This window comes from Erpetoichthys calabaricus, chromosome 1 (genome assembly GCF_900747795.2).
Source record: "Erpetoichthys calabaricus chromosome 1, fErpCal1.3, whole genome shotgun sequence".
NCBI classification, from domain to species: Eukaryota; Metazoa; Chordata; class Cladistia; order Polypteriformes; family Polypteridae; genus Erpetoichthys; species Erpetoichthys calabaricus.
In genome coordinates this window covers 338993957-339006986 of record NC_041394.2, presented here as the reverse complement: position 1 = coordinate 339006986, position 13030 = coordinate 338993957, and positions in this window count along the sequence as shown.

The following is a 13030-nucleotide window of genomic DNA, read 5'->3' as shown; positions in this document are numbered from 1 at the left end:
TCTATCTATCTATCTATCTATCTATCTATCTATCTAAGAGTGACCTATGACACCACTGCTCTGATCATTACCCGCTTATCATAATCCCCCAAGACTCATACTTTTATAAATGCTTTATTTTTGTCTGATTGGGCAGGTTTTATAATTCTGAATATTGATGTGGATGGGGCAGAGTTTGTGTTAGCGATCCTAACTTGTCAATAGTGTGTGCTTGGCGTGTGTATGCCCTGCAGTGGGCTGGCACCCTGCCCAGGGTTTGTTCCTGCCTTGCGCCCTGTTCTGGCTGGGATTGGCTCCAGCAGACCCCTGTGTTAGGACATAGCAGGTGACTGAGGCTATTTAATATTGATGTTTAATATCCGACATACTGCGTATTTTTCTCTCTCATTAGTTCTATTGATCTAATTTTGTGGTTGACAGAAAACCTCATCCTGCAAACTTTTCTGAAGCCACCTACGATTGTGATTTGGCACTCTACCACAAAGCCATTAAAAATGTCAGTATGTAAAAAGGGAACAATGGAAGTTAAAATGTAATTATCCAAATTCCATTCCTTATTCTAGAAGTGGGCTTTTTTGTTTTTAATTCTGTACTTGCTGAAATATTTTTTAATAGTGCTGTGTTCAATAAAAGAAAAATACAAAATTTAGACGGCAGTGCTCCTTGTTGATGGTATTCAACATAAGTAATACAGTAACATTCTGATTCAGTATTTTGTTTGCTTACCAGTGAGCTCTTCTGACATAAGAATTGGAAAAAGCCCCAAGTGAATAAAATGAACAATCCTGTACTGTTTTACATGATGAGATTGTGATTTGATTTAATATAGGCCTTCCATGAATGTAATGGAAAATGGATAGATAGATAGGTACTTTATTAATCCCAAGGGGAAATTCACATATATAATCAATAGGGGTCCCAAGTTTGTTTCATGATGTTGAGGGGGGTGGGGGATATTGCACTTTTGCTGATATTTGCCCCTTTGACATGTCATTTTGCACTCGCCCACATTCAATTACTGGAGCTCTGTTAATGAATAATCAGCCTTGCAGATAAGTGCTTGACAACTTCCCACTCTAAATTACTGGCACAGTGGCAAGTGCCATAAGAAAAGGAAGGCACTGGTCGATTATTTGCTTTAAACACCCAACTCATTGACAAGCTGAATAAGTATACATGTCAATTTTGAAACATTGGAAGAAAAGGAAACCCAAGCCCTACTCGGGATAGCCTGGTTCATTTTTCACTTAGAAAACAAACCTTAATTTTGGTACCAATTAGATGCCAAAAGAAGAGCTCAAAGCAGCCATTTTATCTACCCCAGAAAGTGATAGATGAGTGATCCAGAAGAACTCTTTGAGTATGCATGACATTATCACTGGACCTAGAGTCCTAGTCCAAGAAATGTACATTAGATTTTTCAAAATTTGTGTGCACAATATGTTAAAATAGGCTAAAATTATTTTACTATAAAACAAATACTTTATAAAGTGCTTAAACACTTCAGCTTTCAATGGGGAGGAAAAAATTCCTGCTGGATATCTCTACTGCTATGGACTTCCTAATGTGTTAGGAATGAAAGGATGCCACATTTGATGGAAATAATAAATTATCAACGTACAGAGGGCTGAATTCAAAGACACCCTGAAAATAGAAGTGAAACATTGATGAGGCAGGCAGGTGAGTCCATTTTGCCAGAATTTCATTGCAGCAACTGCAAATCATACTCAGTAGTTTGAATGGCCCCCACATGTTTGTATCCAAGCCTGACAACGTGGGGGGGGGGGGGGGGGATGCTCCTAATGAGATGACAGATGGTGTCCTGGGGATCTCCTCCCTGATCTGCAGCAGGGTATCACTAAGCTCCTGGACAGACTGAGGTGCAACCTGGTGGCGTCAGATGGATTGAAACATAATGTCACACCCAGAGGTGATCTATTGGATTGAGGTCAGGCAAGTGAGCGTGGGGGTCAGTCAATGGATTCAATTCCTTCATCCTCCCTGAACTGCCTGCATATTCACACCACATGAGGCTGGGTATGGTCGTGCACCAAGAGGAACCCAGGACCCACTGAACCAGCATAGGGTCTGACAATGGATCCAAGGATTTCACCTAATAGCAGTCAAGGTGCCATTGTCTATCCTGTAGAGGTCTGTGCGTCCCTCCATGCATATGCCTCCCCAGACCATCACATTCATGGTATCTCCAGACCCTTTTACATCTGTCACATGTGCTCAGGGTGAACCTGATCTAATCTGTAAAAAGCACAGGACACCAGTGGTTGACCTGCCAATTCTGGTATTCTATGGCCAATGCCAATCGAGCTCCATGGTGCTGGGCAGTGAGCACAGGGCACACTAGAGGACGTCGGACCCTCAGGCCACCCTCATGAAGTCTGTTTCTGATTGTTTAGTCAGACATTCACACCAGTGGCATGCCTGCTGGAGGTCATTTTGCAGGCTCTGGCAGTGCTCATCCTGTTCCTCCTTGCCCAAAGGAGCAGATACTGATGGGTCCTGCTGATGCGTTAAGGACCTTCTATGAGGTGCCCTGTCTAGCTCTCCTAGAGTAACTGCCTGTTTCTTAGAATCTCCACCATGCCCTTGAGACTGTGCTGGGAGACACGGCAAACCTTCTGGCAATGAATTGGGACTACCTGTGCCACCAAACTCTTTCATTGTTGCCCCTCTAGTGCACCTGTTGTTCATTTCATGAACACCAAAGCAGCTGAAACTAATTAACAACCCTCTCTGCTACTTAACTGACCAGATCAATAGCCCAGAAGTTTAACTTGATGCCATACTGTGATTCAAAAGTGTTCCTTTAACTTTTTTGAGCAGTATATTTTGTTCAAGACCAAACAACAGATGAACTTAATACTTGCATGGACAGTTAAGATCAAAGGGAATCTGTTTTCCTAAATCACAGTATCATTTGTTTGAACTGACCAGCAATTCAGGAGATGCCTCAGGCTATTGATTACTTTAAAACCTGAGATCTGGGACAAGAAGTTGCTAAATTGATTTGCAGTCTGGGAAAGGAAGACATGCCAGGAGTACTAAGCAACAGCAAAAGTTTTATTGTTTGTGAAAACAGACATACTCAAGAGTAAAGAATCTGGCTGTCAATATGATGAATGGATTCGCCCAGTCAATCAGGTGTATCTAACCTTGTAAACTTTTGTAATAAATATGCCTTGTCTGAAGAGCAACATCAGAATAATCCAAAGAAGAGAACAGAGCAACGTGAACATGTGTCCGTTTCCATCTAATCATCAGAAAAGCATTTAATGAACAACTATGAGTGCTAGATCACAAGCCACCTGTGACATTCATCCTTGTCATCTTTAACTTTTCATAAACCTTTTCTAAAGACTATATATATCCAGACTATGCTATCCACATTTTCTTTTATGCTTTTCTCTACTGGTTTATATTATTTGTGTAATAAATACCATGCTGCTTTTAACTTTTTATACTTTGTCTTAATGTTTAGAGTGATTGAAGTAATAAGGTAGATTTCTTTGAGCACCTGGAGCAGCCGGAGTTTTGCCATTACCTCTGTGCTGTGAGGTTTATTAAGGTTGTGGGTTTGAGCTCCATTAGTCTGCACTTCAACTGCATCTGAGTTGTTTCATTTAAAATTCATTGTGGTAATGTACAGAACCAAAATTAGAAAAAAGTTGTCTCTGTCCAAATATTTATGGACCTAACTGTACATTGCTGTACTTAATGTGCCTTTGGTAATTTATTATTTTTCCAATAATCCTATACCCAAGTTAGTGATGAAAAACTTGATGATTATCATTACTGACAAATGATGAATTAAACCCAAGTTTAGAATGTAAAAAAAAAAATGAAAAATTCAAATAAGAAAAGTAAGACTTGTTTTTTGAGAAAGAAAGGACCATGTAGGATACAGGAAAATAATTTTAAAAATGCCTGGACATTCTCACAGTGCATTAAGCTGGTCTTGAAATTAAACCCAAAATGATTTTGTCACATTTGAGACGTCTGTTGGTCAAACCCTGATAAGATTTCTTGTTTATGTATAACCTTTTAAAAAGCCCTGTGTAGGTATCTAAACAAGGAAAACATGTCAGCAGGCTGTGTCAGTTACAAGTGTTCTTTCTAAAAGCCTAAACAAACCATTACTTAAAAAGTCAGACCTAGACCCACATACACTTAATAATTATAGGCCTATTTCAAATCTACCGTTTCTCTCTAAAATACTAGAAAAAGTAGTCGCCAGTCAGCTTCAGTCACACCTTACGTATTACAATTTATTTGAGAAATTCCAGTCTGGTTTCCGCACTGGTCATAGTACAGAAACGGCACTAACACGGGTTGTAAACGACATTCTGAGATCCTATGATGAAGGAGACTCCACTGTAATTATGTTGTTGGACTTAAGTGCAGCATTTGACACCATCGACCATTCTATTTTACTGCACAGGCTAGAAAATGATGTTGGGCTTACAGGCACCGTGCTCACTTGGTTTAGTTCTTATTTATCAAATCAATTCCAATATGTACAGAAATGTGCTGACAGTACTCCGTCATTATACACAGAAGTTCAATATGGTGTCCCGCAGGGCTCAGTACTTGGACCTTTACTGTTTTCACTTTATATGCTTCCACTGGGATCTCTTATTAGGAAACATCATGTTAATTTTCACTCGTATGCAGATGACACCCAGTTATACCTTTCATTTAGATCAAATGAAGTTTCTCCGATGTTGTCTTTAATTAGTTGTGTTACTGAATTAAAGGAGTGGATGGATGAGAACTACTTGTGTTTAAACACCGATAAAACAGAGATGTTAATTGTTGGAGGGAATGACGCTGATTACAACAATATTCTGTTATCATTTAACTCAGTTGGAATCACCATTAATTTTACACCCTAGTACTACTGAATCAGCCTGCAATCTAGGAGTTATCTTTGACTCTAGCATGTCATTTAAAGCACATATTACAAAGTTGTCCAAATCATGTTTCTTCCATCTTAAATATGTTGGGAAATTAAGGTGCTTCCTAAATAAACAGAATTCTGAGAAAATAATTCATGCATTCATTTCTAGTAGGATTGACTACTGCAATGCGGTGTTCACTGGATGTTCAATCTGTTCTTTATACAGCCTCCAGTTAATCCAAAATGCTGCTGCAAGAATTATTACAAGAACAAGAAAATACGAACACATAACTCCAGTTCTTAAATCCTTACACTGGCTCCTGGTTAAGTTTAGGGCAGATTTCAAAATCCTCTTTGTAACATATAAAGCATTGAATGGCCAAGGTCCGACTTACTTGTCTGAACTTATCATGACTTACAAACCAGAGTGCACATTAAGATCTCAAGATGCCGGTCTGCTTATGGTTCCAAGGATTAATAAAATAACAATGGGAGGTCAAGCTTTTAGTTACAGGGCCCCTAAACCGTGGAATGGTCTGCCTGCTACTATAAGGGATGCCCCTTCAGTTTCAGTTTTAAATCCCGGCTGAAGACTCACTACTTCAGTTTAGCGTACCCTGACTAGAGCTGCTGATTAACTGTACAGACTACATCTCTGTTGTTAGTCATTAGCACTAAAACATAAGTAACATGAGAGCTGTAATTGGATACTAACACTCACCTATTCTGTTTCTGTTCTCTGTACTCAAATGTGGCACTTGGTGCCACGGCCCACCTGTCAAGTTGTTTTGCCAGCCTAAGGTAAAGTCATACCTGATGGAGGATCACAGGAAAAGAGGGGTCCTTTCATCGGATTAATGCTATTTCAGCTGTGGAATGGCCAACTGGGGGAGGCAGCTTGATGGATGAGGTCTCCAGGACTCTAAACAAATCAAAATCATATTATGTGATATCATCTACTGATAAATTCTACTCCGTACTTCTAAAAAAAAATTTTTTATACTGTATTGAGGATTTGTTCTGTTCTGTGTATTGTACTGTATTGTATTGTATTGACCCCCGTTGTTTTTGACACCCACTGCACACCCAACCTACCTGGAGAGGGGTCTCTCTTCGAACTGCCTTTCCCAAGGTTTCTTCCATTTTTTTTCCTACAAGGGTTTTTTGGGGAGTTTTTCCTTGTCTTCTTAGAGAGAGTCAAGGCTGGGGGGCTGTCAAGAGGCAGGGCCTGTTAAAGCCCATTGCGGCACTTCTTGTGTGATTTCGGGCTATACAAAAAAATAAATTGTATTGTAAATTGATGCTGTCTCTGTCATTCTGTGCCAATCCATACTCCTATTACCTACTCTTTCTCTGCTTATTAAGGGTTTATTGTTCTTATGATGGGTTATTCAAGTCTTCTGTGTTGACTGTGACATAAAACTAAACTCCATAGTAGCTCCTTAACCATAATAATTACTAAAACTAAAGCTGAAACTTATAGATATAAAAAAAAAAATAGAAATGTCTTTGTGAAATAAAAACTAAAAATAAATAAGGGCAGAAAAAATATAGAAATAAAAACTAATAATGAAAGGCAAAATTATAATAACCTTGGTCTGGACTGGAAGACTTCACATCCGGTTCCCACCCCGATGACATCACTTCCCCTGGCCGGCTTTTTGTGAATTTCCCCTTGGGATTAATAAAGTATCTATCTATCTATCTATCTATCTATCTATCTATCTATCTATCTATCTATCTATCTATCTATCTATCTATCTATCTATCTATCTATCTATCTAAAACTGCCATCTTTGCCTGTTATGCTTGTTCTATTGTTGGACTGAAGTCTATTTATTGAGATCTGTTCTATGGAACGGACGTTTCAATTTTGGCAGCCTAATTCAAGTATACGGGCAGCTGCCCCCAAACTTCTTCCTGTGTCTATCCAATCTCTTCATAGTGCATTTACATAACACATTTGAATATATTTTGATTTTCACCAATCAGTATACAGATAAATGGTATGGGCCAGAAACACACCTCTGCTATTAAGTATTCTGTAAAGTCCCAAAATAGTTTATCATTAAAAGTCATGGGTAATACCTCACTAAAAGAAATAAGACTTCTTATATGTCAACTATTATCAGTTATATAGTTTACAACGTTAAACATTATATATGATTGCATTTTCTAATTTGAATGTGTGCTGGTATAAATGTAGTCGGCATGTCCTACTTAAAGAGGCAGACAGATTCAAGACACGTTTCACTTACAGTGGCTGTGTTGTGCCAGAGCTGGTACTGGCAGACCGCAAGGACAAAGAGTAAGGATCAGAAGAAGGAAACAAGACCAAAATGTTGGTGACATCAAAAGCCAGAAGGGAAAACAACTGTGCAAATAAACCAAACAAATTCAGAATTGTGTCTTTGTCATTTTTGCCTTTTTTTTCTCGTGTTTTCTGGATTTGGATTGTTTGACAATCTTTCTGACATTTGCATTTTCTTCCATTTGCTGTTGTTCAATAGTTCAAGTACTTGTTAAGTTAAATAAAATGTAATTATTACAAGTTGCATTTGTTTAGGCAATCCATAACCTAGTGGACTTGATCTCCATTCTGTCTTCCTCAGTGTAGGGCCGATCACTAAAGTTCTGCACCAGTCCTGTTCTCAAGTTGTCCGTTACCCCATATGACCACGAGCCTCACCTCTAGTCAGTGCCAAGTCTCAGGAGTTCGGTTCGGTAGAAGCTCCATCAGATCAATTTATTAAACTATCTTAAGTGAGCAATACCACCATTCATATGGACACCTGAGTTCACATTACTGATTGGACTTGAACTGCAGATGATCAAACTTGTCCTTAACTCTTTTAGGGCGGATGTCGACTTTTGTCAAAAGGACGGGTTGACATGGTAATCAACTGTAAATGGTGACAAAACCCACCGTTAAGTTTTAGTTTGACTCTGTTTGCTAGAAGGAAAGTTAGCTTTGTTGGTAATATCGGAGCTTCCGTACACTCGTGCGAGTAGCGAAGTGCAAACAACGGTAAAAATGGCATTGACATTTGCCGAGAGATTGAAGCAAATGCGTAAAGCAAAATACTTCATGGAAGACTTTTTGCATATTATTGCTGAATTAGACTCTTCAGACTACAACTTTGATACAAGTGGTTGAAAATGAATGTGAGGTACCAGCATCAGCTAATCATTTTGCTGAACAGGTTGGTGTAGCGGACGCACCTACAGCAACATTCATTTGCAGGGGTTTCGAGCCCACGAGACCACTCAGCCCCCCACTGGGTAATCTACCTAACATCAGTGATCTCAATCAGTCCTCATGGTTTTCAGGCTTCACGTGGAAGAATTAGATGATGATGATGGTCATGTGGACCTCTGGCCTTCAATCCATTAATGTAGGTGCTTTGATCGGGTGGTGTTGTCAATCAAGTGACCTGAAGCCTTCTTCACCTCTCTGTTCTAACTCCATCACCATGATAAGAATGACCTTCAGCCCGAGTTAATAAGAGGACCACTGAAGTGACGGCAGCAGGTCCTTTTGTGGCAGGGCTGACGTGCAGTGGTTTTTTGGGACGAAGTTCATCTTCATGACAAAAGGGGACTTTACAATGAATTACTATTCATCTGATCACTCTTCAGATTATTCTGGAGTCGATGCAAATGGCCATCATAAAAAGTGAGGCAGCAAACTTTGTGAAAATAAATATTTGTGTCATTCTGAAAACTTTGGGCCACGACTGTAGTATTTGAAACACTGATAGCTCTACCCATTTATTTCCTTGTTTTCATTAATTTGGAGCCAAAGAGATAAGAATAAAGTTTGTCCAGACTATAGTGTTCTAAAATAAAGAGACACCAGTGGGGTCACCTCCTGTTCATTTTACACCATAGGCCAGGGAAAGAGCACCGCTTATAAATACAAGATCATCAGGGCCCAACTGGCCTCGAGGTGGAAAAGGCAGCCTAGGGGGCACCAACTGTTCACTGTTTTGATTGCAGGGTAGGAAAAGATACAAAACTACTCATGGAGACATTGCATAGCCTGACATTGGCTAGATTCACTTCAGTTTCCAGGTTGAGAACCTTCTTTATGTTCTCCCCATGTTCAAATGGGTTTTCTCCCATAATCCAAAGACATGTTTTCAGGATACTGTGAATGGGCCATAAACATTTGTGTGGCTAACTTGTACGCTAACAGGATGACCCCAACTGGATCCCCACTTCTTAGACCAGGTTGTTTGCTGTAACATTCATTCCAGGCGTTATGGAACAAACCAAAACACCACAGAATACAAATCAGGAACCAACTCTGAATGAAGGCCACTTCATGCATACACTTTGTGGCCAGGTACAGGAATGACTGATGACGCAAAAGTAAAAGTTGGGACGCCAACCTGAATAGCTACCTGAATTGTCCAATAAAAGCACACCACTTGGCACTTTGTTTTTTGCCCTTAGGAACAATGTAGTGGAATAAAATAGATTTGACATATGAGGGTCCGTCGGAGGGGATCTCTCTGGTCGGAAAAGACACCTCCTTCAGGGCAGAATAGATTTTTTTGGCTGGTGAACCGGAAGGGTGCAGGGCTACGTGCCCTCACTGGGTGAAGATAATGTTAGTGAAAGCGCCCCCTTTCGTCCCTGCCAAGTTTATTACATACCTCAATGAACAACATCATCATTTATTTCTAGAGGACGTTTTCATATGATGTAGCTCAAAGTGCTTTAAAGGATGAAAAAAAGAAAACATAAAAATAAAATTAAGCAATAATAATTAACATAGCATAAAAGTAAGGCCCGATGGCCAGGGTGGAAAGCCAACTTGTTGAGCATTCCTGGCGAACCGGCAGCCACAGTACGCAGCAACAGATGTATTACGTGGATTTCTTTGTAAAACCATTGCTTTGTGTGCTTTTCAGGAAAAAAAAAAGTTTTATTGGAAAAAATATTCAGCCCCCAAAGAGTTAAGAAGCTTTGAACAAAACCCCAGAAGAAGCACCTCAACACACCCTGCAACAAAGTAATTTGTTAAAGCGAAGGATACAATTCTGCTAAATAGGCTATTTATTTTAACAATCTGTATCCATGAGGCATTAAAACACGGGTTAAAAAAAATCAGAAGTAAACCAGCAAACTTTTATTTACAGTGTCAATCAGGCGTATAAAATGATAAACTATATTTAACAATATAGTATAACAACGTGAATCCTGATACAACATTAAACCATCATGCTGAAACTAGCATCCAGTATGAAAAACATAACACTTCTTTTGGCTTCACGTTGAAGCTCTCAATATCTGAGGTTGACGGTTTTTATTTGAGTTGTAACTATGGGTTGAAAAAACAATAACATAACCACAGTTGTATAATAATGATGCAATAGTGTGATCTGTTAGCATCATTTATATTGAATATACAATATGTACAGTATGTTTAAACATGCATTTCGGCCAAGTACTTTATAAGATTTGCTAATTGATGTCAAACAAATTTTCGCATGCAGCCGTTGACGGGCTGTAAAATAGGATCTTAATGGAGGTGAGCGATTAGAGCAAGTGCACAGCTCCAGTTTGACAGAGGGCTAAAGAATGTATGGCCAATCAGATATTCTAAAAACATGTTCAATTGTTTGAAGGGAGCCTAATCCATTTATAGTATTGGTCAGAAGAACATGCAAAGAACTCACTAAATTGGTAGAACAGAGTCTAAGCCACACACAGAATGGTGGTATTAGTATTAACAATATACCAGAGTATCGGTCATTAGAAAGTGTCCCAAATAAATAGACGGCCTGTCGGAGCATCACTGACCCTAGAGCCAGTTTGCATGAACGGACATCATCCCATCAAGGCTCTGCTAAGAGAAATGCCTCCAACTATTATGAAGGTGGACATACAGATGTCAAAGATCCAACTGCAGAATTAACTGTAAGACAATTGTACAGTTCCATGTATTTTCTGCAACTGTATGCATTATATAGTACATTGTAATTTAAATTAGGATAGGAAGTATTCCTATAGTCTTCATATCTTTGTTGTGTTATGCAAAAGTTCAAGTAGGGACTGCAATTCCAAAAGAACTCATTCCCAGGTCACATGCGTCTCTCGTTGGATAAACCGTACAGGACATCCATTTATACTGTAGCTGCATTCCTTGAAGGTTTCCACAGTCTTACAGCTACTGGAAAGTTTCAGGCATCGAGTTTGATGTGAGCACAAAAAAAGTCCACAGTCTTAAAAGTTTTAGTGTTCCACAGCAAAAACAATTCACACAAAAATGAATAAAAAAAATGGTAATACATAAACACACACAAATCTACTTCTTGTTTATAATATTTCAGTTCAAGGCTTACACCTCTTAGTTATGTTTCTTCAAGTTTCCACTTGTGCATAAGTACCCAGTTGGAAAACTTTACACCTTTATAATGTTCTATTTGTAGGAAACAATCTAATCTTTCTATTACATCAGCATTTAACTCTTTCAGGGCGGATGTCGACTTTTGTCAAAATTCAGGGATAGAGGACGGTAATCAGAGACAAACTCACCTTTCCATTTTAGTTTAGTTACTCTCTTTGCTAGAAGGAAAGTTGGCTTTGCTGCTGTGACCTCGCTTCCCTGGGCGTGCATGAGTAGCAAAGAGCAAACCACCTCTTAAATGCATCAACATCTAGCGAGAGATCAAGGCGAACGCACAAAACGAAATACCACATGGACGATGTTTTGTGCATTATTGCTGAATCGGACATGTCAGATTCTGATTCTGATGCAAGTGATCTGGAGATGAAGATCGAAAACAAGGTACTGATATCAGCTGAACGGTACCCTGCTGATCGTGGTGCTGAAGACGTTTGTGTAGCTGATGCCCTTACGGCAATGTTCGCCTGGGAGGACAGACACTTATGGTAACAAGAGGTGTACACCAGATTGCTTTGCAATGCAAATGATACCCGCTGCATGAAGACAGCCAGGTAGCTGGCTTGCCTGCTGGCCATTGAGCTGTCCCTGTGCTGCCAGCAGAAACTGCAAATAGGCGGCAACAGCACACAGCGACAGACGTTTTATGTTTATGTGTGAAACCATTGCTTTGTGTTTTTCAGAAAAATGAGTTTTTTGGGAAAAATATTCAGCCCTCTAAGAGTTAAGCTGCGTGTCTGGAATGCTCAGTTAACATGGTAGATTATTGATAAAATAAAATCTTCCGTATGCGACTACACTACATCAGATTAAAATCCTATTTTACATAAGCAATTACCTTTCTGGGATTGTCTGTTATATATAATTTAATTAATAAAGCAACCTCTCCCATCACCTAAAATGCAGGATAATCTCAAATTAAGCACATTAAACTGGCATGATTCCCACATTGCACAAACTTGAAACCATAAAAAAAGAAGTGTGAAAAATGTGAAATTGGTTGCTGCGTGGAATGGCGGATTGTGCATGAAGGGCATGTTGTATTTTCACCGTGACAGTGCAGTATGTGACAGGATAACAGACAAGACACTTCAGGTGTTTTGTTTTTCTCAGGCTCATTTTGGCACATGATGGTGTTTAAAAGAGTGAGAAGTCAGTATCACTCTATGTGTGTTGAACTCCAGTCCTGGTGGGCCGCAGTGGTGGCAGTTTTTCATTCTAACCATCTTCTTCATCAGTGGCCAGTTTTTGCTACTAAATTTTAATTAACTTGACTCAGACCCTTTAATTGCTTCGTTTTCCTTAGTTAGCAGCCAAACAATAATGAGACACAAAACAAGCCACCACATGACCAGCTTACCTGTGCCCATCACACAATATCTAAAAATAAAGAAAGGTGAAGGTCTCAGTAAGGCTGATCTCTCAGATGACCAAAACGTATCGACGGTGTTCTTAGAAAAAAAAAAACAGAAAATCAACCATTTTGGAAATGTCTGCAGTGGCAAAATGAGAGCAGCAACAAGCCAAGGAATTAAATAAAGGGTTTAATTAAGAGCAAGAATCAGCTTCTCATTAAGAAAGTGATCGGAGTGAAAATGGTTGGAGGCTGAATCCCTGATTTAGCTGGTCATCTGTCAGCTCGTTTCACATCTCATTTCTGTTTGGCTGTCATTTAATGAAAAAAGGAACCAATTCAGAGG